Source organism: Schistocerca americana, chromosome X, assembly GCF_021461395.2.
Source record: "Schistocerca americana isolate TAMUIC-IGC-003095 chromosome X, iqSchAmer2.1, whole genome shotgun sequence".
Lineage (NCBI taxonomy): Eukaryota > Metazoa > Arthropoda > Insecta > Orthoptera > Acrididae > Schistocerca > Schistocerca americana.
In genome coordinates this window covers 501,730,983-501,755,308 of record NC_060130.1, presented here as the reverse complement: position 1 = coordinate 501,755,308, position 24,326 = coordinate 501,730,983, and the positions used below count along the sequence as shown (strand labels likewise).

Sequence of the window (24,326 nt, the reverse complement as noted above, 5' to 3'; positions counted from 1 at the left end):
GACCACTGACCTAATAGCCGGCATGTTCACCTTTGGCACGAATAACAACGGCGACACGTCATTGCATGGCAGCTGTGAGGCTTTGTAAGTCGCTGGAGGGAATTGGTTCAAATGGCTCTGAGCACTATGGGACTTAACAGCGATGGTCATCAGTCCCCTAGAACTTAGAACTACTTAAACCTAACTAACCTAAGGACAGCACACAACACCCAGCCATCACGAGGCAGAGAAAATCCCTGACCCCGCCGGGAATCGAACCCGGGAACCCGGGCGTGGGAAGCGAGAACGCTACCGCACGACCACGAGATGCGGGCTGGAGGGAATTGCCACCATATCTGCGCACGCACACGCGCACACACACACGCACACACACACACACACACACACACACACACACACACACACACACACACGTCACCTAATTCTCGTACATTCCGAGGAGGGAAGCGATGAGTTCTGACGCCACATTCAATCATATCCCAGGTGTGTTTGATTGGGTTCAGATCTGGTGAGTTTGGAGGGGGGTGGGCAGCAGCGTATCAATTGGAACTGCCCGCATCTCGTGGTCGTGCGGTAGCGTTCTCGCTTCCCACGCCCGGGTTCCCGGGTTCGATTCCCGGCGGGGTCAGGGATTTTCTCTGCCTCGTGATGGCTGGGTGTTATGTGCTGTCCTTAGGTTAGTTAGGTTTAAGTAGTTCTAAGTTCTAGGGGACTTATGACCACAGCAGTTGAGTCCTATAGTGCTCAGAGCCATTTGAACCATTTTAAATTGGAACGCGCCACTGTGTTCCTCCAACAACTCCATCTCACTTCGCGCCTTGTGTCATGGCGCATTATCTTGTTGAAAAATGCCTCTGCTGTCGAGAAATATGATCGTCGTGGAGGGGTGTACGTGGTCTGCAGACAGTGTACGGTACTCCTTGGCCGTCATGGTGCCTTGCATGAGCTCCTCTGGACCCATGGATTCCCGCGTGAATGCTCCCCAGAGCATAATGGAGCTGTCACCGGCTTGTCTCCATCCCGCAGTACAGGCGTCACGGAGCTGTTCCCTTGGAAGACGACGTATTCGCGTCGTCCCACCGGCACGATGAGAAATGTATCTGGATTCATTAGACCGCGTAATGCTCTGCCACTGCACCAACGTCCAGTACCGAAGGTCACGTGCCCATTTCAGTCGTAGTTATCGATGTCTTGGTGTTAACATTGGCACATGCACGGTTCGTCGGCCGCAGAGGCCCGCCGTTAGGAGTGTTCGGTGCTGTGTGTTCAGAGGCGCTTGTACTCTGCCCAGCATTAAAGTCTGATGTTAGTTCCGCCACAGTTCGCCGCCTGTCCTGTTTTGCCAGTCTGCACAGCCCACGACGTACGACATCTGTAATGAGGGGTGGCCGCCCATACCCATGACGTCTGGACGTGATTTTACCTTGGTATCGCCACGCGTTGAAGACCCTCATCACAGCATTTCTCGAACACCCTACAAGTCGTGCAATGTCCGAAATGCTCGTGCCGAGCCTTCGGGCCCTCTCAATCTGCCCTCCGTCAAACTCAGATAGATCGCGCGCCTCCTCCATTCTCTACACACGGACAGCACGCTCACTGATACTACATGCACCGTGTATGTGTTTGACTAGCAGTCACTCCTCGCCAGGTGACGCTGCTATCGCCTGGATGTGCTTGTGTCTATAGTAATGATCATAATGTTCTAACTGTTCAGTGTAGAAATGAGGTAACACACAGAACAAAGTTTACAGGATTCACAGACAGATGACGCGCAAACTACTTCGAAAGGTTCCCTTACTGTCAAATTACAAAAACTGTGGACCACGTATGATGATGGGATCTCTCTCTCTCTCTCTCTCTCTCTCTCTCTCTCTCTCTCTCTCTCTCTCATACACACACACACACACACACACACACACACACACACACACACACACACGAGAGGGAGCTGAATCACTTACTGGGCGAAGTACCATCGAATCTGAGAATTCTAGCGCAGAATACCACACGATCGTGCTACAAAAAGTAACTGTGATAGCAATTTATTGAATGTCTCTTTCGAAGATAATGAGGTCAGATAGAGGGACGTGTATTGTCTTATTTTCCTGCACTAGTGAGATAACGGAACAGGGAAAAATGGAAGATTAGACTTTAACGACCCCTAGACGACGAAATCACTAGAGACGGAGTACAAAATCGGAGTGGGGAAGGATCAGGAAAAAAATCGTTCTTGTCATTTTCTAAGGAAGTATTCCGAAATTTGCGTTAAGCGATTTAAGGAAAGCAAATAAAACCTAAATCTGTGTGAACGGTAATTTAAAGCGTCGTTCTCCACAAAATACGAGTCAATCTTCAGTCTCAAAGCGTGGGCTGTGTAATGTTGTTTGTAAAGGCATCCTTGGTCTAGTCCTATTCATCGCGTTGTTGACGTGGCGTGGGCGAAAAAGCAAAAGTGCTTCCGTGTTGCTCACAGGAATGCACTACAGCCGTGCCAACACATTGGAGACACCTACATGCATATGCACAAGACGTTGTGCAGTCTGCGTTCAGAAAACAACAGAAAGTTTGTTGCTGGAAAAAACAATTTCAGATTTGAGACTTCGTTCTACAGCAACGGCCGGGAAGGGTTTCAGCTTTCTCTCCATAATACACAAAATGTTCATTAAAACCTTTACTAACCATACAAAGGAACATTGTAATTTAACTGGGCGAAGGAGCAAGCTGTCTTTAGAAGTGGACGTAACTACTTGCTAGTCATAAATTAAATTTTGGAACACTTAGTATGAATTAATGTTTCACTTCGAATTCTTAGATTTTGAGACTGTATTTGACTCGATGTCAAAAAAGTCTGTACGCTTTTATAGACGACGTGTTTATTACCTTTGACCTACAACTTTTGTGTTATTATTTATACGCTGGACATGTTTAGGAACAATTCGATTATCAGCAGGTCATCTTACGTTTGTAAGTCGAGACGATCTGTAAACTGTCCTTCATTTGTATTTTTATTTTGGACCGGACGATTGTAGATAATGGAGTTGTTTCGAAACATGTCCACTGTATGAACAACAAAGCACAAGTTACGGCTAAAAAATAATAAACATGAAGTCTTTAAAAAAAATTAGTTGGGAGGCGCCATGTGAACACAACGTTCGATGTTAAGTACTTACAGTCTCACAGATACAACTTACGAGATTCATCTTAATTCAGCACAGTGAAGAACATGTCCGCCAGTGATACTTCATTAGATTTTATCTAGATATTGTGATATTCAGAACAGAAAGACTAGGCAGACGAGGAGATTCCTTTTCACCAAAATAAATCTCTGCCCTCGTAGAGGTAATATTGAAATACATAAGCTGGGAAAACGACAGGGTAAAATGTGGGAATGGAACGTAGGTGAACTAGCTTCGTTTTGATGAAGATTTTTCCTCTTGAGTTCAGACAAACGTGAACAAGAAATGGGAGAACTTAATAGATCAATCTTGAAAGTATACCTGAAAATCAGTTAGAACGCCTAATATAATTTATATCTAACACATCGAAAATTAAGTTGTAGAAATAACCAGTGAAATCATAAAACCTGGTAACGAGATTTTGCAGTGGAGGGTAGTACCTTCATCAGTGGTTCCCAAACTGGGGTAATTACACCTGAGGCGTAAAGCAGGATTCGATTGTGTTTCAGCCACGAAACCAAGTTGTTTTAAAAATATTATTACTGTAATCGCTATTTCGTAAGGCTATAATACTGATTACGTAAGTTAGGAATAACTGTATTTTTTAAATACTAACATTAACGTGTGACACAATGTGGTGGAGATTACAGCTTGTGAAACGAATGTATGAACATCGTCTTCTTCACACAGTCGACCCGCTAGACACATGTTTTGTTCTGTGTATCATGCAATTATGACAGTAAACTGGAGACATATACATCACACGTATCTCATTAAAATGCCTTCTCAGAGTTGTAGATAGTTCCTACAATGGACCAGAAATTGCTTCATTATTCACTTCGCAAAAAGTAAACGAACACAGCTGTAGGACCTACATATTATTATTATTATTATTATTAGTAGTAGTAGTAGTAGTAGTAGTAGTAGTAGTAGTAGTAGTGGCAGTGGTCTGACACAAAGCAGCTTGAAGTCTTGCAATTTCTGCCAGTTCAGACGTAAAATGTCTAAGAAGTTAAGCATTTAAGTACTTTGCAAACAATAAGTATAGTAAAAACATTTCCAGAGGAGGAGTTGTAGGTAGCACTCGCCATGCACTGAGAATTGCTTCACCATAAAAAAAGTTAGAAACGAACAGTACCAATTGGCTCATTAGCCGTAGTTTAATGAGACACCTAAGAAAACTAAATATCATTTATTTTTCGTGATTCTAAGAATTAAAGTTTTCAAGTAACATTCTTTTTCATTCTGAAGTTCAGTAGATGTTGGTAATTGTCGGGTTCTAGCTAATAGCTAATATCAGATTGCACTCAGCGGTAATGGTCTCGTAAAAATTGGGAACCATTGGCCTGGACGGACAGGAAAAAATAAAATGAAGTAAGTAAACAAAATAGTGACAATGGACTTCACAGCTTTTGGTTAAATGAATAGTTTTCAAAACTTTTCTGAAAAGGGAAGTTTACTATCAGTGTGGGTTTCCAGTTTTGACTTAAAGGCAGTGACGCGGGCTGTTCTCAGCGAGCAATGGCGAGTTACATAATGGGAATTACTATGTTCGGTAGGACAAGAGTCAAATCAGGGAACAAACTAGTCATTATCTTCCACTAACGTCTATGCCTTGTTGCAACCATTCACTTCTTTTCTGGATACCACTGTTCATTTTAGCGTTGTTTCGGTACCCCATGCTCTGCACCAGTTCTTCTAGTGTCTTCTTTCTTGGTTTTCTTCTTCCTTTCTTCCGAATGATTTTGCCCTGAAATATTCTGTTTGGAAGCTCTTACGCCTTATAATGTGCCTCAAGAGCGAAGATTTTCTTTTTCCGATCGTTTTAAGTTGCGTGAAACGTATTCGCCATTGCAAATATGAATAGCCATCAGCTGTACAAGGGAATGACGACAACAAAAATTTGTGCCTGACCGGCCTCGAACTGGGATTTCCCGCATTACGCAAGCGTTCGCCTTTACCGCTTTGGCTATTCGTGCACGACTCACAGGCAGAAGCCAAACTTCGATACGTCGCCGTTCCTGTGTCACAACTTGTACACACATTATGTAATTCCCGCACAGGGAAGGAAACCTTAATTGAAAGTGGCTGCCTCGTATCGGCGGATGAATGAGATATTGCGGGAAATACTGGTTCGATACCCGGTCTGGCTCAAATTTTCATTGTCATTCGCTTATGGAGCAGATGGTTAACCCGCCAGGGTAGCAGAGAGCGCTAACGCGCTGCTTCCTGGACTCTGGTAGGGGCGCCGGCCCCCGGATCGAATCCGCCCGGCGTATTACCGACGAGAGCCGGTGTGCTGGCCAGCCTGGATGTGGTTTTTAGGCGGTTTTCCACATCCCGCTAGGTGAATACCGGGCTGGTCCCCACGTTCCGCCTGTTACACAGCTCGCAGACATCTGAACCTATTCACACTATTTCATGAATTCCACTAGACACAGACGCTTGAGGTATGCTATTTCCGTCCTGAGGGGTACAGGGTGGCGGCAGGGAGGGCATCCGGCCACCCCTTAAAATTAACATGCCAAATCAGATTAACCGTGGCCGACCCTGCGTAACTGCGGGACAAGGCGCAAGCGATAGCTTATAGAGCAGATGGTTGTTCGCATTTGCAACTGCGAGTACATTTCATATATTTCCTAACAGCTGTGGACGCTGCAAGGCCTCTTCCTGCATGTCCGAAGGAGGACTGCATCGCTCTATTTAATAGCAAAGGCACTGCAATATCGTATCGTGTTTTCAGGTGGTTTTTCGGTGTACATATTTCATTTAATACCATTCCATTTGTCTTCCTTTATGTCCAACTGGTTTTGGTCATCGTCCTCTATCACCACATTCTTTGCTTCTAGACGTTTTACATCATCCTGTAAGAGAGTCGAGCTTTCAAAGCTATACTGCAACATAGTCCATATCTATGTTTTGAGAAAATAATTTTTTTCTCGTTGTTTGAAAAAAAAAAGGTTCAAAGGCCTCTGAGCACTATGGGACTCAACATCTGAGGTCATCAGTCCCCTAGAACTTAGAACTACTTAAACCTAACTAACCTAACGACATCACAAACATCCATGCCCGAGGCAGGATTCGAACCTGCGACCGTAGCGGTCGCGCGGTTCTGGACTGAAGCGCCTAGAACCGCTTGGCCACACCGGCCGGACATTGTCTGAAATTCTGTTTGTTAAAACGTGTGGTTATCAGAGTGAAGGTGACTAGTGCATGTGGCTATGGGAATGGATGACGGATGAACCAATGAAGTTCTATGTTGTATTCCGCGAGGCAAGAGAAAGCAGATAGGACGGCCCGATAAAACATGGATTGATAAAGTTAGAAAATGTGCATGTACAACATAGATGCATTTCGTAATGCAAAGGAATGTTAAGGTCGGAATTCTCATGGAACTGTCAATGGAATGGAGCGCCAAAATGTAGGTTGTTCGGGAAGAAAGTTTCGACGTTGACGATGGTCTGACGACTGTGGAGCCGTCCGCTAATATCGGCAGTTATCCTATCCTCGCCGCGCATAGTCTTCATTTCATTGTTTGCTTTCTTTCCGAGGCACATTCAAAATGTCTCGCTACTGCTTGCATATTTTTCCATAACTGTTCAACAGAAGAGGCCGGCCAGATCATTGAAAGCGAAAAATGATTTAGATTTTACAATCTCAGCAAAAAGAAAAAGCGTACACCGTGCACGGATAGGAACAAAAATTGATGAACAATTTCAGTTAAATAATGTCAGCTCCATTGAAGGAGACAAAATTGTTTTTGACATTATTTGGTTACCAGAAAAAAAGAAAAAACAGAATGGACTTGTTAAAAAAGCTCAATGTTATTACCTTCTAAGTACTGAGTGACGGATTTCTATGTATAAATTTCTTCTAGCAAATACATATAGCTGTTTTAAAATGTTTGGACGACACTTTTCCTATTGTTTAACTTCTCAGCAATTTACCATACAAACTAGTGAAGAATAACCATTATGAAATTTGCTCTAACCATTAATGAACTCAGTCGGTGCTAGTTCCTTAGTTCGGACTTTTTGTATGACGGATGGTTTTCACCTGGTCTAAGGGAGGAGACGTTCTGTTGTCGTTTCGTCTACCGTAAATACACCTCGAACTGACGATGACGTCGCTTTCCTATCCGTTGACGTGCAGTGTGAATCGATCTTCGTCCTGTAGTGTATGAACTATGGGCCACGAATTTCCTTGTCTGCATCAGGCAAGATATTACTAAGAATTGCTATGTGTATCAGCTAGCGATCTAGAAGAGAAGAAAGCATAGCCAGTGTAGTTGAGTAAAGGTCTTATCGTGTTTACATTACGTCCTAACAGAAAGAAATAGTTGCTGACATATCGATCCTAGCAGGGGGCCGTTTTGCCGAGTTGCTATTAATTAGCGAGATAGCAGAGTGACATCTGTTTTGCAACAGAGTAATATCGTTATTCTGTGTGTGCGTGCGTGTGTGTGTGTGTGTGTGTGTGTGTGTGTGTGTGTGTGTGTCGTCTATTGTGGTGATGTGAAGTAGGAGACACGGGGGCAAAGTTCATTGACGTTGTAGACGCTTATGCCCCCAGGAGAGCAGGCGATAATACTTACGGGGGGCCTGTCATCTGTGAGGGTCAGGCGGAGATACGAGCAATCGTGTTGCAACAGAAGTATTTGTTCTGTTTACTGTTGCTGGGCCGCACGCGCCGCCTGCAGAAGTCTTCTCTCGCCAGTGATCAGGCTTATAGGGGTTGCCCTAAAGGTGCGTTCACATGGGCATATTTTACGGCAGTATGTGCCCTTAATTAGTGTTGCTGTCAACATTGCTGCAAATCGGCTTCAATCCACCGCAGTGTTTTCGCATGACCCGACAACATTGCTGATCGAGCTAGCTGTTGTCTAGGTGTGGTCGAGGTGCTGGCGTTGTCCGTTAGGAGCGGAGGATATTTCTCGTGTCCAAGCCATATCTGCCTCTCTCCTTGTCTGTAAATGCATCTCTCTCATTCTCACCCTTACATCCTCATTTTTTCTCGCCGATAGCACTGCAGCGCCAAGTGATGTAATCTGAGCGGTGAAACCGTATTATTTCGCCTGTGGTCGAGATTTGGTGCACATTCGTAGTTTCACTCGATTTGTTAATTCCCTGCAGGAATGTAGAATTAGACAAACAAGAGAACCATGAATTTCATGTGATACTTACACGATCGAAAGTGTTGAACATAAAAAGTAAGATATACAAAGACCGTAATCTGAAAAAGGACATTCTCTCTGCTACCGCCATATCAGAAGATGATCTGCAACAGTGAGCCATAGATGTATTCTACGTAGTTTCTTAAAACATTTAAATTTTTTGTGAGCTTCATCACGTGCGTTTCCATGTTCATGGACAGAAACTCACCAACTGCTCCTTTTTGATTATGGTCTCTGTTTACATTATTTTCCACGTCCCGTAACTCTGGTCGTAGATGTGTCGCATTTATGAAATTAATAGTTCTCTCACTGCACTGGCGAACCATGATAAAGTATTAACATAAGTATTTGATCGTTATTTCAAATTTATTCCAATGAATTCTGTGAATGTTTCTACCAAAGCATTGCAAACGTCTGGTGCCAAGATACAAATATCGGTCACAAGTCGGCTTTAGAAGTAGGTCAAACTTCGGTATGAATCACCAGTAGCCAAAAACGATGAATGATTGCCGTTCTGATTGTAAATGGTGGACTGTCTTTCACATTGGTATCCGCTTTACAAATTGTCAGGCGATTTCTTTTTACGATGTGTTCAAAGTCGTGTTTCCTGAAAAATGTATGTATCCACCATCGTCAGTTCACGAGTTACAGTTTCGGGTTCAGTTCGCTTACTTAGAAATGAACGACTTACAAAGCCCAGTTTCTCGTTTTATTGCTAAGATTTTCCGTTTTGGAATGCAAAAAAGCGGAGAGCCGAACATTTCCATTACCGTAATTCGCTTTCGTTTATTTGGCAGCAGTGCAGTGGTCTTTGTAAACCTATCTGCTCCAGCAATGTCGCAGACGTGTGGCTGCAATTCGTATGGCCAGCAACTTTGCCGGACAACATTTCCAGACCATATTGTCGCAACATGCAGTTTCAATGGCTCGTTTGAACGTACATTAAAGCTCTGTATGGGGAAAGTGTGGCCAACTTGCCATAGCTTGCCATTTCGGGCGCATCGTGCTGCAGGTCCTACAGTGACCGCTACAGTATATTTTGCCATTTATATTAAAGAAGAGGGCTCAGCTACCTCATGTATTACTAACGTAGAGCACTAGCTTAACAACTGAATGTCTTGAAGCCTCAGCAACAAAAAAGTAAGCAAAATGTTTCCAAAAATATCTTTTGTGTGTTGGATAATTCCCAGTTTTTCGTGCTGCTATCATTTATCATCAGTGACAGCGAACTCAATAGTGTTGTCGTGGGCAGCTTTAATCTGATTATTTATAATCCTCAGCAAGAACAGTAGAAAATGGTGACCAACATCAAGTCTGAAAACAACGTCGTCTCCTTCCTCCTTCCTTTATGCAGTAGGTGAATAAGGTCCAGCTCGTCTCTTCCGTGGTCTTCGCCTCCGTTTTGTCCCTCGTGGTTTGTGGTTCAATTGGCTCTGAGAACTATGGGACTTAACATCTGAGGTCATCAGTCCCCTAGACTTAGAACTACTTAAACCTAACTAACCTAAAGACATCTCACACATCCACGCCCGAGACAGGATTCGAACCTGCGACCGTAGAAGCAGCGAGATTCCAGACTGAAGCGGCTAGAACCGCACGGCCACAACGGCCGGCCGTGGTTTATGGTCAATAATTTTTTTAAAGTCTATTTTCGTGCATTATGTCTATGTGCTCCCATCATCTGTCTTTATTTAGGTCTGTTTTCTTGTGTATTGACTCAACTTGTTACTAATTCCTAGTGTATTCATTCCTGGAGCGATCTTCTCTGGTGCACCCTAAAGCTCTAAGAAGAAATCTTATTTCCGCAATCTGGGTCGTGCTCGTATCGTTTTGTGTGGGAACCCGGGTTTCAGATCAATACAGCGTAATGGGTACTGCCATGACTTAGTAAAACTTCATCTCTCTCTCTTTCGTGGCTTTTCTTGTAGCGTATTTCCAATTGTTCCACAGATTGCGTTAAATTTTAGGATATTGTTTTCAATTCCGATGTCGAAATTTCTTCCTATGTCAGAACCAAGATCCGGAAAGTCGATTACTTGCTCCTGTATTACTGCACTTATTACAATTTTACATCCTACAGGTGATTTTCCCTTGAATGCCACAACCTTTGTTTTATTAGAGGAGATGTTCCTTTTATATTTGAACATCTCCACTTATAAAACCAATGTTACAGCATTAAAGGGAAAGTCACCCATGTGATGTAAAACTATAATAAGTAATGCAGCACTGGAACAGATAACCCAGTTTGAGTGTCTCGGCAATATTTTTACAAGGAAAAATCAAAGCTGCGGGACGAAAACCGGAGTTACGGAGAAGTTTTTGTCAACGAAATTTAAAATAACTAGCTGAACAAAGTAGTGCAGAAACCATCTGTCTCCGACCGCAAGGTTTGTTTAAGACATAATATTAAAAGATATTTTTCTTGCAGACTTTTTTATTACACTGTTTTCGTAAGCATTCGTTCATTAAAGAGACGAAACCACATCATATCAAGTGCTGCATGTATAATAGTATTGTTGTATTTTCACTTCAAGCTAAAGCTCACTTTTGTTCATGTTTGCTTTCAAATAAAATAGGTTTCAGGAAAGAATTTTGTCTTTAGCAGAGAACGGTTGAATGTTTCGTAAACAGTGATACAGTGTGTGTGTGTGTGTGTGTGTGTGTGTGTGTGTGTGTGTGTGTGTGTGTCCAGTTTCACAGACGCATGACAACTTGGAAACCAAAAAAATTGCAGATTCAAGTGACCTTGAAACGCACCTGCACCCCCACATTCATCCCAGGATTTGTAGTATGTTGTTCGTGGCGCTATTGTACAAAAATTTCCGACTACACGAACTAGGCTAGTCCCGATATTTGACCTCCTTTGGTCTCTATTGATTGGGCAGTTACGCCACGATTGTAGTCGGATATTTCGTTAACGTTATTAATTTAAACGTGCCCATGATGGTAATGAAAGAAAAACGAATTTTGTAAACGTTACGCTAAAACTAATTACTTTGACAATTCCATCCACACCATTACAACTACATTAGTTTCGTAGTCATAAAGCACGACGAATGCAACGGTGTAATAGTTTATTTGATGCTGTTAAAATTCACAAGATTGTTAGGTAAAATCTACACAGACGTAAGTTTTACAGTTTGTAAGTTCTCGACTAAGGTGGTGGCGTAATAAAAACAGTCAATGAAGACCAAAAAAGACTGGATGTGGAAGATATTCGCGCAGTCGCAAATTTTTATACAGTTGTAGGAGGGAGTGCCACGAACTACGGGCTCTAGTGAAAACGAATCGCAGTACAAAATTTAACTACATTAAATTTTTACAAAGAGTTCCTGTTCATTTTTTCTGCAGGACTAATACGAGAGCTGTTCAATAAAGAATGGTTTTTTATGGTCATAATTTCTCGCTTATAAAATTTAATCTTATGATATTCTGTTAGCTTAATGTGCAACAAACACGTCGTAGTAGTTTCATTGTTGCAACCCTTGGTTCCCGCCTGTGAGAGACAGGCAAGGTCCGATATCTTCGCGTGCCGCTGCAATGGAGGTAACACGCGAGGAACAACATATGGCTTTGAAATTCTGCTTTCGTCTCAACAAATCTGTAGCTGAGGCCTATCCAATGTTACAGGAGGTCTGCGGAGAGTCTGTTCTTCCCTACAGCACAGCTCGAAGGTGGTTTAAAACGTCTAAAGAGGGGAGACAGTCAATTTGAAAGGAAGTTGAACCCTGTACTCCAGTTACTGCTCTCACGGAATAAAACATCAACACTGCTGCTGTCATTGTGAGAGAGGATCGACGAATTACCTTAAGATCAGTTTCTGAAATACTGAACATTTCATTTGGTGCCACCCACGCGTTGGTGACAGAAAAATTACGCATGACAGGTGTTTGTGGGCGATGGGTTCCAAGACTGTTGATTCCCGAACAAAAGGACATTCGTGTGTAGGTCTGCAGTTAAAGTTGATGTTAAAGGAAGATCCGGAGTTTCTTTCAAATGTAATCACTGCTGATGAAACTTGGCTACATCGTTTTGATCCTGAGAGCAAACAGCAAAGCTCAGTGTGGAAATCTCCTTCATTACCAACCCCCAAAAAAACAAAAGTGGTTGCTTCTGCTGGGAAAGTTATGGTCATCTCATTCTTTGATATTCATGGGATGGTTTACAAACATGTTGTACCTGCACACACATCAGCAACTGGACAATAGTACAGGGATGTCCTAATAACATTGCAAGTTCATATCAAGCGCAAAAGACCACATTTCCGTGAAGCAGGCTGGATGCTGCACCACGATAATGCGCGGCCGCATATTGCCAGTGTTGTTCCTGAAGATCTAGTAAAAATCAACGTGAAGTGCATCCCTCACCCTCCCTATAGTTCGAATTTAGCCCCATGTGACTTTTTTCTATTCCCTAACATGAAGAAACGCCTTCGTGGGAGTCATTATCAATCATCAGAAGCAGTGGTGAAGACTGCTGAGGCGATTTTGAAGGACCTCTCAAAAAATGGTTTCCAGTATGTACTTGAAGACTGGCAGAAACGGTGGGACAAGTGCATTGAATTCATGAGAGACTACTTTGAAAAGGACCATCAAAATTACGAGGATGAGTAAAGGTATGTTGTCAAAAACAAATATGATCATTCTTTATTGAACACCCCTCTTAATTTGCGCATAGCGAGCGAGAGAATATGAAAACCCGGCGCGTAGTTCTTGAAGGTCAGATATAACATTGCGAGTTGCATAAAACGACATCGGGAGGGGCAGATGTTCAAAAATGGTTCAAATGGCTCTGAGCACTATGGGACTTAACTTATGAGGTCATCAGTCCCCTAGAACTTAGAACTACTTAAACCTAACTAACCTAAGGACATCACACACATGCATGCCCGAGGCAGGATTCCAACCTGCGACCGTAGCGGTCGCGCTGTTCCAGACTGTAGCGCCTAGAACCGCTCGACCACGTCGGTCGGCTGGGGCAGATGTATTGCCCTGTTAAATGAGGCACTATCTGAAAAAAGGCTGCACCAATATATGATTTTAACGTGGGGAAGAGATTGGAAACGGCCTCTAAATGTTCAGAAATGTAAAACTGTGCATTTCGCAAGACGAAAACAAAGAAACATAATGTCCTGTGTCTACAGTATTAGTGAGTCACAAGTGGACTCAGTCAACTCGCACATATACCTCGATCTAATATTTTATGGGGGGTATGAAATCATCCCATCGGTTTAAGTCGTAGGTAAAGCTGGTGTCAGACGTCAGTTCATTGGCGAGACACTGGGAACATACAGTCAGTCCCGACAGGTGTTGTTGATATACCTCGATGTGGACAGCTGAAAATGTGTGCCCCGACCGGGACTCGAACCCAGGATCTCCTGCTTACATGGCAGACGCTCTATCCATCTGAGCCACCGAGGACACAGATGAATAGCGCGACTGCAGGGACTTATCTAGACTCACATTCCCAACTGTCATTAATTCTACATATGTATTGTACCTTATAGACATTTGCCCACCCACTCATTACTCGCGCACGCTTTGGCGATTCCCGTAAGAGTTTGGGCAACCTGTGCGCATTCGCACTGACGAAGGTCAATGTCTGGGTAGCCTTTAACTATATATACGAAGACAGTAAGTAACTTGTTCTCTAAAGAACAGTTACTGTTGATGACCGTGCAGCTTTTCCCTGGAATTCCAGCTGCACGGTTCAAATGGCTCTGAGCACTATGGGATTTAACTTATGAGGTCATCAGTCCCCTAGAACTTAGAACTACTTAAACCTAACTAACCTCGTTGATTTGTTCTGGCGTTTATACTGGCACATATGGTGCATGGGTGATCCTGTAATGTTTGGACGGTGGAGAGAGTGAGCAGATACTGCCAGGTGGTGTAGAAAGCATGGATGGGGAGCGAGCTCTGCCTCTGCCAGCAGCCGGCCAGTGAACAGGAGGAGTTGTGCTGACCAGTGGTGAGTGATGAGCTGCAGTCGCGCTATTCATCTGTGTCCTCGGTGGCTCAGATAGATAGAGCGTCTGCCAAGTAAGCAGGAGATCCCGGGTTCGAGTCCCGGTCGGGGCACACATTTTCAGCTGTCCACATCGAGGTATATCAACAACACCTGTCGGCAGCTGAGGTTGTCAGTTAGTCATCATTTATTCCAGGGAAAAGCTGCACGGTCGTCAACAGTAACTGTTCTTTCGAGAACAAGTTACTGTCTTCGTACATATAGTCAGTCTGCGAAGGATACTGCTTGCAAATCACTTGTGCGTCCCATCCTAGAACTTCGCTCAAGTGCTTGGTACCCATACCAGATAGGACTAACAGGAGATATCGATCATGTACTAAGAAAGGCAGCAGAATGGCCACACGTCTGTTTAAAGCACGGGAGAGTGTCGTGGAGATGGTGAAAACCTGAAGATGGAATATGTCACGCGGAAGCCTACTCACAAAATTTCAAGAACCAGTATTATGTGAGAGATCTAGGTGTGTATACTGAAGCTTTTTGCGTATCGCTCCCGTAGGGGCAGCGAAGTTAATATTAGCGTAATTACCGCCTGGAGAGAGGCATTTAAGCAGTCATGCTTCCCGCGCTCCACACGCGAAAGGAACGGGAAGACAGACTAATAAGTGCTACAGTGGGAAGTATCTCCTGCCATTCACTTGAGAGTGGTTTGCAGAATATGGCTATAGCTTATCGTATTGGACTTTAAATGTGTAAACTAACTTGCAGAGCCAGTTGTCGACGACCTAAAATTTATTTACTACACGTGCCAAAGCATTAAGTCATGTCCCTGTTGCCGACTTTGATTACACAGAAAACCATAAGTTAACAAATTGTCCATATTTTATTTCGTGTGTGTCTTACGAAAAATGAATGCATAGTTACGAAAAATAGAATTCCTTGACCCAAATGGTGTAACTGAATTTGTATGTGATTCGCAAACGTGCGTTTTGTAGTCACCTGTCTGAGCAGTCCGAAACATTAACTACAGCCTCGTAGTTAATTTATTCACTGATGTAATGTTGCTAACCGTTAGTGCCAGTTTCAGAGTGCTGGTAATATACACTATCTTTTTACTGAATCTGACTTTGTCTCAGGAAAGATGTTACGAAAGCCTTTACCAGTCCATGAAGATTTTTACATTATAATTTCTTAATCTTCGATTAATGTTTGAGTTTAGCGATAATCCTCTTCGCCACAGTGTGATTTTGGTGATGAAAGTATCAAAAAGTTGACTGACTTGGTATACATCCATCCTTTGTCATACGGAATAATATTCGGGGTAATACAACTTTTAGGCACAAGATATGCTTTCACAGAAACGTGCTATAATATCTAGTGTGTATTTTAATTTACTCTCATAGGAAGTCTGTAGTGAACAGCTTGTCACAATTCTAAAATAATAATAGATATGATAAATATAACACCAGCAACAAAATTGGCCACCATTACCTGCAAGTTGGCCTTCCTCTTGCACAGAAATGAACAAAGCCATAATAATATTTGACCACCTTATTCTCGAATTAACGGTACTGTCGGACAATGATACTGTTTTTACAATCAAATATATATCATTTCTGTTTGACACCTTTTACTCTTTAGATGATGATATGAATAGGTAAATAGTTGGGTTAAATTCATTAAAATTTATTGTAGCTTAAGATCGAAGTTAAAATCCATCTATGTTTACAGTTAGCCATTTTTTACTAATAAATGCGCGATATTTGTAAATCTCTGGCACATTACGCATCAAAGCGAGTTGTTGCAAGTATGATAGCCGGAGCCTGCAAGTAATAAAATTAAAGGTTTTCTCTCTAACGTCCTGGACAAGATGGCATTGAAGTAACGCGTGTAAATTTGATTCAGGATGCCCGTCGTAAACACCCACATAGAAGTTTTAAATCGCCCGAGTCAAAAAATGAAATCGTTTCTAATTTATGCCGGGATTGATTGGTTCCGTGCTTGGTCTCTAAGGAAGTTCCTATCGCCGACCTGTAGTAACAAGAAGACGCTATACATTAGATGCCATGAATCTCCTTTCGTTCGGAATAATCTGCCAGATTTGTTTCAGATTTTATGTGAGGAGCTCGTAGTGTCTGCACGAATTTATATCTAAATATTGGAATAGTACAGCCTGTACAAAATTAAGGTACACTGTTTTCATATCAGAGTGCTTGAGTCAGATTCGCTAGACGTTCGTAAAGCATGGACGACATTCTCAACAGTGGATGAGAGTTTCGACATTATACCGCACTAAATGATTACGCGTTCACCGTGTTAGCACAGTTGGACCGCCAGGTGAACCTGACCTTGCGAGTTACATACACCACGCTGACGGATCTTAGTAAACCACCAGTCTGCCTCTATCTAGTTATGTATTCTCATCGCCTTAGGAAAATTTTCACTTTCTTTCACGTAAAAATTGTCAGTGTCTGTCCTTGTATAAAAAACCGAGTTCATAAACTCGTGGTTACTATGATACGAATGGTGGCAGTTTCATTTTCGTAAAACACAAGCCACTGAAGTTTTTACCTAAACATGTTTTGGCACTTCTGTTCCACCATCACTGCGTCTTTATTTCATGTCTCAAAATGCTTTACACGCAGCGGAGATTATAAATTACTTTTAGCTAATACCAGTGCGATTTTTATTTCTTCTTTTTAACCTTAATTACCATTATACTTGTTCGTTGAGTATGCGCAGCTTGTCAACTATAAAAATAAGATTCTTCGCACAGGTTAATAAAAATTGCTAAAATAGCCTCCAGATGAGCGTGTCGTGTGAAAATTTTCGCGAGCTCGTACTTCGGCGAAGGCTGTAAGTGCCTTTACAAAAAAATCGCTCAATACACGCAGTTGAAGTCAAATTTAATTAATAATCGCCTACTCACTAAAGCACTCATGTTGTTGCAGATGAAGAGTTATTTAAACACAGCGAATAAATCGCCCACAACCACAATAAAACAGTAATTAAATTATGAAGCGAAGTTAAAGTTACAGTAGTAACAGAAATAAGTAGAGACTCTCATCATTACTGCCGTTATTCGAATATATTATTAAACTTTCAGATATTAAATAAATACGTGATGATGCAGTCTCATACTGGAAGGTGAAGAAACCTTAATACATGATACAATAAAAAGTACCCCCTGCAATACGCATTACAGTGACTCGCGGAATATAGATCTACGTGTAGGAGTAGGTGTGCCGGACCATGTCCACACTACCACCCCTCAAAATATGAAACACTGTTTTTTCGCGCTGTGTATGATAACATTGCATTTCACTAAAAACGAGAACAGTATCTTCAAGCATTCACTCAACACACTAATTATGGTAATAATTATTGTCGAATTCATGTCATCTGTGTACTTAACTTTCACTATACGCTCACTAGTCATGACATTTGAGGACTAAAATTTCACGAATGTACCGGGATACAAGCAAACAGAAAATATGTTTTGAAGAATGTAAGTAGATAACAACCTTGTCTTACACCTTTCGCTTATTGTTTCCAGATGGTATTCTCTTCCTTTGGTGCAACTGAAGGCTCACTGTCAAAAGCTTCTTCAGAGTCTGTAAACGGAAGTATAGGCTCCAAAGTATAGACACTCTCCCTTCTCAGTAAATCTCTTTGCTAGAAGGGGTAAGAGTTCTATTGCATCTCTTGTCCATACAATTCTTCTAAACCCAATTTCTTCCTCAGCCGGACTTCCTTCCATTTTTCTTTCCAATCTCTTGTTTGCGATCTTTAGTATTATGTAGGCAGCATGCGAAATGAGGCTGATGGTTGTGGCAAAGTTGTTCTACAACGGCTGGTTTAACGACCTTGTGTTTTCTTTCTTTGCCGTCGGGGATTTCACGCCATGTTAGCCCTTTGCTTTTGATAATCGGCAAACTGGAGAGTGAGAGTGAGTGCGAGAGAGAGAGAGAGAGAGAGAGAGAGAGAGAGAGAGAGAGAGAGAGAGAGAGAGAGATACGATTTTCTTCTTTGTTTGTTTAGTTTAATGTAGCCGGCCGCGGTGGTCTAGCGGTTAAGGCGCTCAGTCCGGAACCGCGCGACTGCTACGGTCGCAGGTTCGAATCCTGCCTCGGGCATGGATGTGCGTGATGTCCTTAGGTTAGTTAGGTTTAAGTAGTTCTAAATTCTAGAGGACTGATGACCACAGATGTTAAGTCCCATAGTGCTCAGAGCCATTTAGTTTAATGTATGTGTCGTGTGTAGCGAATACTCAAACTTGCATCATCTTACAGATTCTCGCGCGTGAGAGTCGTGGAAATTTTCAGCTGCCCTGGTAGGGTCAAGATAACAAAGGACGTTCGCTGCGTTATTTATGTCTTCGGCCATAAAATGTATTGCTCACCACAGCTCGGTTCTGTTAAAACGCGAGTTCGCGCGTAGCGTAGACCCATTTCTACAAGTTTTGCTGCGAACGTAAGAAATTCTACAGCAAACACTCTTATTGCAGAAGGTGAGACTTCCAGGCTTCACGAAAGGTTCTCGATTTTGTATGTGGATATACACAGATGAGTCAAAAAATTACGACCACTGCTCACCTCAAGACGGAATGCTACCTGTTAGTGTTGCGGACACGGGCACGTGACGCAGTAAGGACATTGTAGAAGCGGATCAGAGACGTATGGGGAATCATTGTAGCGACAGTACAGCCGCAAATGAGGAGATCCAATGTCGTAAGCGACTCTGACAAAGGGCCTATAAAGGCCAGGGGTCTGAGAACGAGCATCTCGGAAACAGGCAAGGCGGTAGCCTGTTACCGTGCTGCTGTTGTGAGCATCTATGGAAAGTGGTTGAAGAATGGTGAAACAACTAGTAGGCGACAGGTGTTGGACGATCACGCCTTATCACGGGATGTGGAGGTCGGAGGCTCGCCCGACAGGCAGATCTGAAGAAAGAGGACAATCCTTGTCAGGAACAACTGTTTCGGAGCGTACCGTTCACCGCACGTTGCTGAACGTGGAGTTCCGCAGCAGATGACTTACGTATCCCCATGTTGACCCAACGGCATTGTCAGTTAACCGTTGCAGTTGCCACGAGATCATGGAGATGAGACCGTGGATCAGTGGGAACATGTCGCCTGGCAGGTTGAATCACGTTTCTTGTTACACCAGATCGACGTTCGTGTCTGGATACGCAGTCATTCCGGCAATCGGCTACTCGAAACATACTACGCGCCACGGACGCGGGTGTTGGGGACGGGTCGGGGCGTGGACTGTTACGGGACACAGACCGGTGGTGGGCTGTATTATGCTATGGGGAACACTCACGAGGGCATCTTTGGAATCTGTGACAGTAATTGAAAGCACCATGACGGCTGTGGACAACGTGAAAATCACTGTGGATCACCTGCATCCCTTCATGTTTGATGTATTCCCCAACGGCGATGGCATCTTCCAGCAGAATAACTGTCTGTGTCGCAGGGCCAGAATCTGGCTGAAGTGGTTTGAGAATTCACTCATCACGTTGAGTGTTGGAGGCCAAAGTCGCCTGATTTGAACTCTATAGAACACATTTGGTTTTTCAATCTTCGCCAGTTCCGCGCCCACAAACCACCGACCCGCAATTTACGGGAATTGCGTGATCGGTCATAGGCAACTGCTGCCACAAAACTCCAGGGACCTACCAAGGGCTTGTCGAATCAGCGCCACGCTGAATCGCTGCTGTATTGTGTTCCATATGTGGACCGGCAGAAAACTGAACAGTTGGTCATAATGTTTTGGCTCATCAGTGTATTTCGGTGACCACTAGTGAAGATCAGTGTCTGTCTGCTAAACGTGTGAATTTGTTGAAATGCAGTGCATGTTTTGTGTGTTTGATAGAAGTATGTAGCGCTGAAGGGTGGTTATCAGCCCACCGTTTATGTGAGTACGGGCGACCATTCCGCAAGCACTGCATCCGAACGGAATCACAATGCGATTTTCTAGTAATTAATCGCTTGCTTTGAAGTGTCTCTGTTATTATGGTTCTGCATGTACAGTGACTGTCAATTAAAATAACATTCCACGGTGAAATATGATTTAGAGAGTGGTCTTGTAATTGGTGTAGGACCCACGAATACGAAGTGAGAGAATACGTAGTGTGTGAGAACTACACGGCATAACAGTGTAGTCGACTTGTCGGGTGGTGTTGAGGGGATTCGATTAATAAATGAGACTCTGAAAGCAGTAGACGAGATTTGCTATTTGGACAGAAATAGAACTGACAATGGCAGAATTGTAGAGGATATAAAATGTTGACTAGCAGCTGAAAAAAAGAGCTTTACGTTAACATCCAATATAAACTGTTTGGAACTATTTTCAGAAAGCGTTTGTCAGATAAACAGTCTTATATGTAACTGAAAAATGGACAATGAACAGTTTAGACAGCAAGAATGCTTCAGATTAAATGGGCAGAGCGGCTAACTAATGAAGGGGCATTGCATTCAGACGACTAGAAAAGTGCTTTATGGCTCGACTAAACCGAAGGATTGTTGATAAGACATACTGCGACAAGAAGGTGCATTTAATTGGTAATGGACAGAAGTTTGGGAAAAAATTGTAGGGCTGTACCAAGGGTAAAATTCAATAGGCAGATTAAAATGGATGTTGTCTGCGTAAGTTATGCGAAGATGAAGAGGCGCGCAATTGATAGATTAGCGCGGAGAGCTTCATCAAAACAGTCTTCTAGCAGAAGACGACGACAAACTACATTTAATACCCGACTGAACAGTTGGTTTAGATTATATTGTACCCGACCTGCCACTCAAAGGTTTTAAGTTGCTGAGAATTTAATGAATATTAACCATCTGTATTCTAGATTTAAATAAAAATAATTTTTTTCTAAGATGATTTTCTCTTACTAATCTCCACTTTTCGGAATATAATAAATACTCAGTTCGGTATTATCTGTATTGGATACTTTTTTTTTTTAGAAGAGGGTAGACTGAAACAAATAAGGCTGATACTAAATTGAATTCTCCAGACCGAGGCTTCTTGTAAATGTCACGCAGATGATTGTGTGTGAGTGGGACAACGGAAAATTTCAATCTGCTTTTAACCTAGCCTTCACATCTGAATGATCTGAAGATTCGCCATGAACGACACGTGGTTCGGATCGCACGTTAAACGGTAGGTCCCACTTCCCTGGTAAGATTACTAGGGAAGACATCCAGTTGAAATAATTGCACCAGGACGTCAAGCCTCATGGAATTAATGTGAGAACAGTGTGTGTGTGTGTGTGTGTGTGTGTGTGTGTGTGTGTGTGTGTGTTAGTAATTGCTGACAGCCGAAGTATACAGTATTTCAGAAAGAATAGTAAATATTAAGGAGGTGGTAGTATAGACTAATTCTAATAATTTTTGTTTGTTGCAGAGATAAAACTAGTTACAGAACGAAGTTTTCATTTCGCTTGTTGGTGCTCCAATTGCTATAGATTTATTTATAAACTGCCACTTTTCTTTTAAAGTTGTGTAACTACGTGTGAGTTTACATGACGAATATTTTTTTTAAACAAACGCGTCTCCGTAAATGTGTGGTATGATAGTCAGTTGACTAGGCATTTATTGTTACCCCTTCGCCTTATAGGGTGTCAGACCATCCAGACTTGGGTTTTCCCTGACAGCCGATTTACTTCCCCATCCTTGAAACATTCCGAGCTTATGTTCCGTCTCTAATGACCTCGATGTCACGGTATGTTAAACCCTGATCTTTCTTCTTTCCTTTTACAGGGCGTCAGTATGGCTTGGTTCAAATGGTTCTGAGCACTATGGGACTTAACTTCTGAGGTCATCAGTCCCCTAGAACTTAGAACTACTTAAACCTAACTAACCTAAGGACATCACACACACCCATGCCCAAGGCAGGATTCGAACCTGCGACCGTAGCGGTCGCGCGGTTCCAGACTGTAGCGCCTAGAACCGCTCGGCCACTCCTGCTGGCGCGTCAGTATCTACACGTTGTTGGGAACGAGCTTCTTGTAGTACTGAAAGGGGTTTATTTGGGTAAAATGAAGGGTATCGTGAAGGGGTCCCTACACATCCAACGATCAATTCGTATCTTGCTTTTAATTTTTCTGCTTAGACTTCGCCATTCAGTCGTCTCCACAGGCAAAAATTTAAAGGGGACAAGGTCTGGGGACTGTAGTGGTCAAGGAACGACCATTTCTGCCGATCCATCTTCCAGAAAATGTTAGACTTAGCAACTGGGCTGCTACCAAGTCTTCGAATGAAGCACTAGTGAAACGGTTTGAATTCACGAAATCCGGGGATGTGTGGCACTGTATGGCAGTATCGTTCATTTTGGGAGAGGCATATGGGGCCTGAAGATGTCATAGCGGAATGCCAAGACTGGTTGTCAAAATAACATACCATCTTAGGTACACGGCTGTTGGAAAATTTAATTGATATTGACAATTACACGTGGTAGTGTCAAGATAATTCGAAAGTGCATTAAAGTCTGAGGTGGAATATATGAAAGTTAGCTTCGATTTCAATCATTTGTTGTTGTTTAACCCTTTTGACTATAATTTCTGACACGTTGGTTGGTTGGTTGGTTGGTTGGTTGGTTGGTCTGGGGGAGGGAACCAAACAGCGAGGTCTTCGTTCCCATCGGATTAGGCAAGGATGGGGAAGGAAGCCGGCCGTGTACTTTCAAGGGAACCATCCCGGCATTGCTGACTCGTCAGTGGATAGTTAACTATTTACTTCGGGGCGCAGAATAAAACTTATTTGCTGCAAACAAACTTCACTGGATTCCGAGAGATATGAAAAATCTGAGACGACGATCTGGTGGAGTAGGGTGGACGAAATTAGAAAACAAGCAAGAGCAATTTGAGTACGTAGATCTGATGTCGGTAGCCTTTGAGCAGTATGGGACTCAACTTCTGAGGTCATTAGTCCCCTAGAACTTAGAACTAGTTAAACCTAACTGACCTAAGGACATCACACACATCCATGCCCGAGGCAGGATTCGAACCTGTGACCGTAGCGGTCTCGCGGTTCCAGACTGCAGCGCCTTGAACCGCACGGCCACTACGGCCGGCTGATGTCGGTAGTGCGTGGAGATTTCCGGAGGGGGGCCTTGATCCAGCAGTCGATGCCAGATGGCTGATAAGTTTACAAATTCCGGGATGGTTCCTTTGAAAATCAAACTATCTGATTTCCTTAGCAAGTCATAGTTCGTGCTCCGTCGCTTGTGATCACATCGGTCGATCTAACGCAGCTGTAGTGCGTAGTTAATGCGGTTAAACTATTCTTAGTTCAAAGATGTAATAATACGAGGGACCTACAAAAAGTAAGTTACGGGTTATTATGACAGGCAAAGTAACTTTATTGAATGCTACACTACACTTCAAAGTGATACAAATATATGACACAATTTTTCAGCAGTGACAAAGTCTCTGTAAACGAAGGTGGGAACGTTCCACCATTCTCCGGTAAAATAATTTTGGGTATCAGGCCGCGTCATTGCATGCTAGTAAAACATCTAAATTGCCGACGTTTCGACCGACGTACTGGTGTTTTCTTCAGGGCAGTTCATCGAAGACAAACCATCTCCTCGGTCAAGGAGCTATTCAAGAACCGCTATGTGAACATCCTCATCGTCGAAGGACCTGCTTATTGCTGCGAATCAGTTCCTCGATTGCTGGAAATTGTCGTCTGTTGTAGAAGTCGACGGCTCTCTTTCCCGATAGGCATCACCCACGTCTCTGCGGCGCTGTCAAATTACTGGCAACATTTCACTATTGTTTGACACGACATTGCATTTTGTCCATATACCGTCAGAATTTCATTGTGAAATTGTGCGCAACTTAGACGCACTGCCCACAAGAACAGCAGTGAAGTTTGGAGCAAGTTTCAGTCAAGGGCGCGCATGTGATAGTTTGGGGGGGGGGGGGGCTAGACTTCGGGGTATCGAGTATTTTTAATATTCTGGAAGACGAATGGCGGCTTATAAGTGGCCATAAAAATTTTCGTTTCC

At 43.0% G+C, this 24,326-nt stretch overlaps 1 protein-coding gene and 1 non-coding gene across 4 annotated transcripts in view; one reads left to right on the top strand and one right to left on the bottom strand.

Moving 5' to 3' along the window:
- LOC124554707 (amidophosphoribosyltransferase-like) overlaps positions 1 to 24,326 on the top strand; it is a 254,787-nt gene that overhangs the window by 195,973 nt on the left and 34,488 nt on the right. Inside the window, exon 1 of one of the 3 annotated variants that reach the window (XM_047128346.1) lies at positions 7,814 to 7,921. The exons of the other annotated variants lie outside the window; for them this stretch is intronic. The gene's annotated coding sequence lies outside the window, so the exon portion shown is untranslated. Of the gene's footprint in view, positions 1 to 7,813; positions 7,922 to 24,326 lie in introns of those variants that run through there. 3 annotated transcript variants of the gene reach the window in all.
- On the bottom strand, positions 13,696 to 13,769 carry Trnat-ugu. The gene has a single exon. It is a non-coding gene; the product is annotated as a tRNA-Thr (tRNA).